This window comes from Rattus norvegicus, chromosome 7 (assembly GCF_021556685.1).
Source record: "Rattus norvegicus strain SHRSP/BbbUtx chromosome 7, alternate assembly SHRSP_T2T, whole genome shotgun sequence".
Lineage (NCBI taxonomy): Eukaryota > Metazoa > Chordata > Mammalia > Rodentia > Muridae > Rattus > Rattus norvegicus.
The window spans coordinates 75,062,658-75,068,671 of NC_141540.1; positions in this window are offsets into that span (position 1 = coordinate 75,062,658).

Here is a 6,014-nt window from a genome sequence, read left to right on the forward strand (position 1 = left end):
TTCCAAGAAGGTAGCTAAGAAACTTGCCCCCGGGCTGAACCCTTGGGGGGGCCGAGTCAGTCGTTATGTTTCAGGAAGGTAGCTAGGAAACTTGCCCCCGGGCTAAACCCTTGCCATATTAGAATCCACCAATTATATCCCTGTAACCATGCATCTGCTTCTGTATGCTTGCTTCTGCTCCCCAAAATCCTATAAAAGCCCATCCTTGGTTCCGTGGGGCGCGCCAGTCCCCCGAGTGACTGAAGCGCCCGCAGGTGCCTGTGCCTGTGTATCCCGACAATAAACCAAATCCTCTTGCTGATTGCATCCTGTGGTGTCTCGGTCTGGTCTTTGGAGTTGGAGGATCTCCATCCCGAGGGAAAGTTCTCCCTGAGAGCTTTTCATTACTGAGGAAGAGGCTTGATATTAGATGCTGCTAGTCTTTAACACGATCTATCTGCCCATCTAAAGCACTGATGAAGTCCATTTAGCTTTTCCAGATGTGCAGAAATTTGTCTTTAAGTCTCTGTCTCTCTTCCTCCCTCCCACACTCCCTCCTTCCCTCCCTCTCCCTTCCCCTCTCCCTCCCCCCCTCTCTGTCAGCCCAGTTTTCTGTGTAGTAGAGTCTAGAAAGAATTTCTGCTGCTCTGTAACAGCTTCAAAGCTGGGGAGTTGGCTGAAGGTAAGAGTGCTTATTGCACAAGCAGGACTGACTTCCATCCAGCATGTCTGCTTATAGCCCCAGAACTGTGGTGTGAGAGTGAGACAAAGACAGTAGGGTCATGGGCTTTGCTGGTAGCAGCCTAGGCCACCAGCCAGGCTCCATAAACGCACCAGTGTCCTACTTTTTAAATACTTTTTAACAGGACAGTGATTTCTAACTGGCATCAAGGCATACATGTGGGGTTTGGGGGGGCAGGTGGTTGGTTTTCCGTTGTGGGGTTGGTTTTTGTTGTTTTGGTTTTGGGGTTTTCTATTTTGTTCTTGGATTTTATTTGTTTTGGTTTTTCAAGACGGTAATCCCAGCACTGGTATTGGGAGGTGGAGATAGGATAGTGTCCAGAGCCAGCCTTGACTATATATTGCATTTGAAGGGGTGAGAAATGGGAAAAAAAAAAAAAAGGTGGACAAGCTACACAGACATGAGAACCTCAATCCAAATCCCCAAAGTCCATGTCAAAGCTGGCCACTGCAGTTTGTAGCTGTAATCCCAGCTCAACCCTGAGGATGCAGAGACAAGAGGATCTTGTAAGTATTCTCTTTAAATGTGGGGGATATGTGAAGGGTATGTGTGTGGTGTATGCATGAGTGTGAAATGTGTGAGGGCCCAGTCTGGCATTGGTTGCTGTCCTCAGTTACTCCATACCTTAGATACTGAGACAGGCTATCTTACTTGAACCCAGAGCTCACTGATTGGGCCAGTCTAGTTAGCCAGCTTAATTTCCAGAGCCCTGTCTTGTAATCTGCTGGGATTATAAGAGGACCATATGTTCCACTCAACCACTTTCTTTTCCTTTTTATAAGATTGCTTTACTTTTAAATTGGGTGTGGTAGCCCACACCTTTAATCCCAACCAACGCTCAGGAGGCAGAGGCAGGAAGGTTTGAGTTCCAGGCTAACCTGATCTATTGAGGGGATTTCAGGACTACCAGAAACACCTTGTCTCAAAAAAGCAAAATATAAATTAATTTAAACTTTTTAAAAATTTTACTTTTATATATGTGTCTATGTACCACATGCATGTCTGTCTCTCCCAAAGGCCAGAAGAGGACATCAGATCCCCTGGAGCAAGAGCTCTGGATGCTTGAGCTCCAGCATGTGGTAATGGGAATCAAACCCAGCACCTCTGCCAGAGCAGAACCACAACCACATAACCCCCTCTAATGTATCCAAACTCCGCCCTCATGCTCAATCGAGCTGTTTCCATGGCCACTAAAGCAGTAACTCTAGTTTGTAAATAGTAGCCAACACTTGGACAGGACTAACAGTTTCTTTGTTTTTGTTTTGTTTTGGGGGTTTTAGAGACAGACTGTCCAACGCAGGCCAGGCTGACCTTGAACTCAACCATTCTCCTGCCTCAGAATCCTGACTACTAGTGAAAGACCCCAGCTTAGCAGCAGTAACGCCATTTTGCAAGGCTGTACTTAAGATGACTGGTTCAGAGAAAGGTTAAAACACTGAGTACAAAGCGGCTGCCAAGCAGGATGTGTTTGGTTGAAGGCCTGGCAACAGGACGACTGCGGTTGAGCACCTGACAATGAGAAAAGCCCCGGGAGAGGTCCCACACCCTGGTGGGGGGCTGAGTCAGCCGTTATGTTCCAAGAAGGTAGCTAGGAAACTTGCCCCCGGGCTGAACCCTTGGGGGGCCGAGTCAGCCGTTATGTTCCAGAAAGGTAGCTAGGAAACTTGCCCCCAGGCTGAACCCTTGGGGGGCCGAGTCAGTCGTTATGTTTCAGGAAGGTAGCTAGGAAACTTGCCCCCGGGCTGAACCCTTGCCACATTAGAATCCACCAATTATATCCCTGTAACCATGCATCTGCTTCTGTATGCTTGCTTCTGCTCCCCAAAATCCTATAAAAGCCCATCCTTGGTTCCGTGGGGCGCGCCAGTCCCCCGAGTGACTGAAGCGCCCGCAGGTGCCTGTGCCTGTGTATCCCGACAATAAACCAAATCCTCTTGCTGATTGCATCCTGTGGTGTCTCGGTCTGGTCTTTGGAGTTGGAGGGTCTCCATCCCGAGGGAAAGTTCTCCCTGAGAGCTTTTCACTAGGATTAAAGACACCCAGTGCTTGCTGTGTCTTCTGTAGCTCTTTTCTCTCCTTACAGCCACTCAGAGGGAACTATTAATCTAGTTAACAGGTGAAGAAACACTGAGCTAATTTCCCATTCTCCAAAGGCTGGCCTAGATACTGTATGCATGCCTTTTGTTGATGTTTTGGGGCTGTTTGCTTTGGTTTTGGTTTTGAGGCAAAGGCTGACCTCAAATTCGTGATGTAGTTGAGGGTGACCCTGAACTCCTGAAACTTCTTCCACAGGAGGTACAGGCATCTTTTGCCACTCCTGGCCATTGTTTTATGTTTAAAAGAAATGAAGTTAGCCCTTGCAGATTGCCTTAACACTTCACTATAAATCATGGCTTCATCACTTGTAAAGGAAGAGAGCCGACAGGAAGGAAGGGGAAGAGGGAGAGAAGGCAGCCCTTTATTATTACTAGGCCAGCAAACTGGTAGTCATGCAGGTAAGAAAAAAATTAGTTCTTCGGATGTAAAAATGGAGGATTTGTACAGAACCAAGTGACTCCTTAGGCAGAGCAAACTCCTTGTTTGTTTCAAGACAGTCTCTGTGTAATAGCCCTGGCTGTCGTAGAAGTTGCTTTGTAGACCAGGCTGGCCTTAAACTCAGAGACCCACCTACCTCTGCCTCCCAGTCACTGGGATTGAAAGATGTGTGCCACCATGGTCCAACTATGAGTGCATATTTTAATATACTTCTTAGACTTAACACTGCTTTCATGTGCTTCCCACTTAGTATACCAGAGAGAATAGAATAAAAATTTCTCCTTGCCACTTGTTAGCTTCCCACCAGATGTGCAAAGCATATTACTAATTTCACACATACTCTTGTGCAGATGTTTTTACTCAAATTCGAGTAAATCAGTGTACAGATAGGAGTGCACAAGTACACTCCCTCTTTTAAAACAGATATTGGCATGTCATAACTAGCAGCATGCCTGTTGTTTTTGCTATTTCACAGTGTATCTTAGAGATCTCTCCACCTCATTCCACAAACACATCAGTTGTTCTTATCACGGTGCCATGTAGATATATTGGAAATCACCTAATCAGCTACCTATGGAAAGAATTTTAAGATTAGACACTCAATGCCAATAATTAATTGTTTACCTGTTAAACTTTGATAAAATCTTAGTTTGCAAAATTGATAAGGCATATAACATGAACACTTGCAAGTGATAAATTTTCTAGAATGCCTGCAAAAGTTTGTGTCACACAAACTTTCCGGAGTCAGGGATAATGGTTCACACCTATAATTTCAGCACTGAAGAGGTTCTGGCTAGAAGAGTGCCATGACTTAAAGGCCAGCCTAGGCTACCAATTTCAAGCTGGACTGGACATACACTGGCAAGTCAGCTGGAGCAAGAACCAATGTTGGGGTGAAATGAGACATCCTTAATGCCATTTTATTTTCATACTCCATTTTGATCATAAGATGAAGTTGAGTTTGAGATCCCAGACTCCAGGGAAGCTTTGTAGATGGCTAGCCAACTTGTGAAAGACCCCAGCTTAGCAGCAGTAACGCCATTTTGCAAGGCTATATTTAAGATGACTGGTTCAGAGAAAGGTTAGAACACTGAGTACACAGCGGCTGCCAAACAAGATGTGTTTGGTTGAAGGCCTGGCAACAGGAGGACTGCGGTTGAGCACCTGACAATGAGAAAAGCCCCGGGAGAGGTCCCACACCCTGGTGGGGGGCCGAGTCAGTCGTTATGTTCCAAGAAGGTAGCTAAGAAACTTGCCCCCGGGCTGAACCCTTGGGGGGCCGAGTCAGTCCTTATGTTTCAGGAAGGTAGCTAGGAAACTTGCCCCCGGGCTAAACCCTTGCCACATTAGAATCCACCAATTATATCCCTGTAACCATGCATCTGCTTCTGTATGCTTGCTTCTGCTCCCCAAAATCCTATAAAAGCCCATCCTTGGTTCCGTGGGGCGCGCCAGTCCCCCGAGTGACTGAAGCGCCCGCAGGTGCCTGTGCCTGTGTATCCCGACAATAAACCAAATCCTCTTGCTGATTGCATCCTGTGGTGTCTCGGTCTGGTCTTTGGAGTTGGAGGGTCTCCATCCCGAGGGAAAGTTCTCCCTGAGAGCTTTTCATTTGGTGCATTGACCGGGAAAGGAGATCCTCCACCCAGGGACCACCGACCACCCACTGGGAGGTAAGCCGGCCGGCGTCTGTCTGTCTGTCTGATTTTGTCTCGTTCTGCCTTATTCTGTCTGTTCTGTGAGCGCTCAGCCAGGTTCTGTGAGCGCTCAGCCAGGTCTGTTCTGTGAGCGCTCAGCCAGGTTCTGTGAGCGCTCAGCCAGGTCTGTTCTGTGAGCGCTCAGCCAGGTCTATTCTGTGAGTGCTCAGCCAGGTCTGTTCTGTGAGTGCTCAGCCAGGTTCTGTGAGCGCTCAGCCAGGTCTGTTCTGTGAGCGCTCAGCCAGGTTGTTTGGAATTTGGGCGGGACGAAGAAGGAGCTGACGAGCTCGGACTTCTCGCCCCGCAGCCCTGGAAGACGTTCCAAGGGTGTTAGGGGCCCGACTTTTCGGGGCCCAATCTGGGAGGAGAAAGATCCGGACTAACGGCACCTCTGTCTGTATTTTTGGCTTTCAGAGGGCCCCGGACCTTTGCCACCTCCATCTGACTTTTTGCTTTCAGTTTGGTACCAAAGCCGTGCAGCACGCCTGTCTGTTGTTTGTTTGACTGTTGGTGTTGTTTGTTTTCTCTGTGTTCTAATCTTCCTTAGAACTAACATGGGACAGTCCCTAACAATGCCCCTAAGTCTCACTCTTGATCATTGAGAAGACGTCCACGACCGGACACACAACCTGTCCATCGAGGTTAAAAAAGAAAAATGACAGACTCTCTACACATCCGAGTGGCCCACTTTCGGAGCGGGATGGCCAGTGAATGACACATTTAATAAGATCATTATTTTACAGGTTAAAGATTGGGTCGTCCACGGACATCCTGACCAGGTTTCTTATATTATCACTTGAGAGAGTCTCGCCTTAAACCCCCCCCCTGGGCGGAACCCTTCGTGGACCCGAATTGGCCTCCCCTCAACCCCCAGCCTGTCCCCTCGGCCCCGCCCGGTCTGCTGGCCACGTCTTCCTCTCTCTACCTTTGTAAAATCAGAGCCTTCTAAGAAACCTGTCCTCCCGGCAGACCCAAACTCCCCTCTCATAGATCTTCTCTCTGACAGGCCCAGCTAAAACGGAGGAGGCAGAGCCGCCGGCCAGATCAGTTGCCGGGCCACA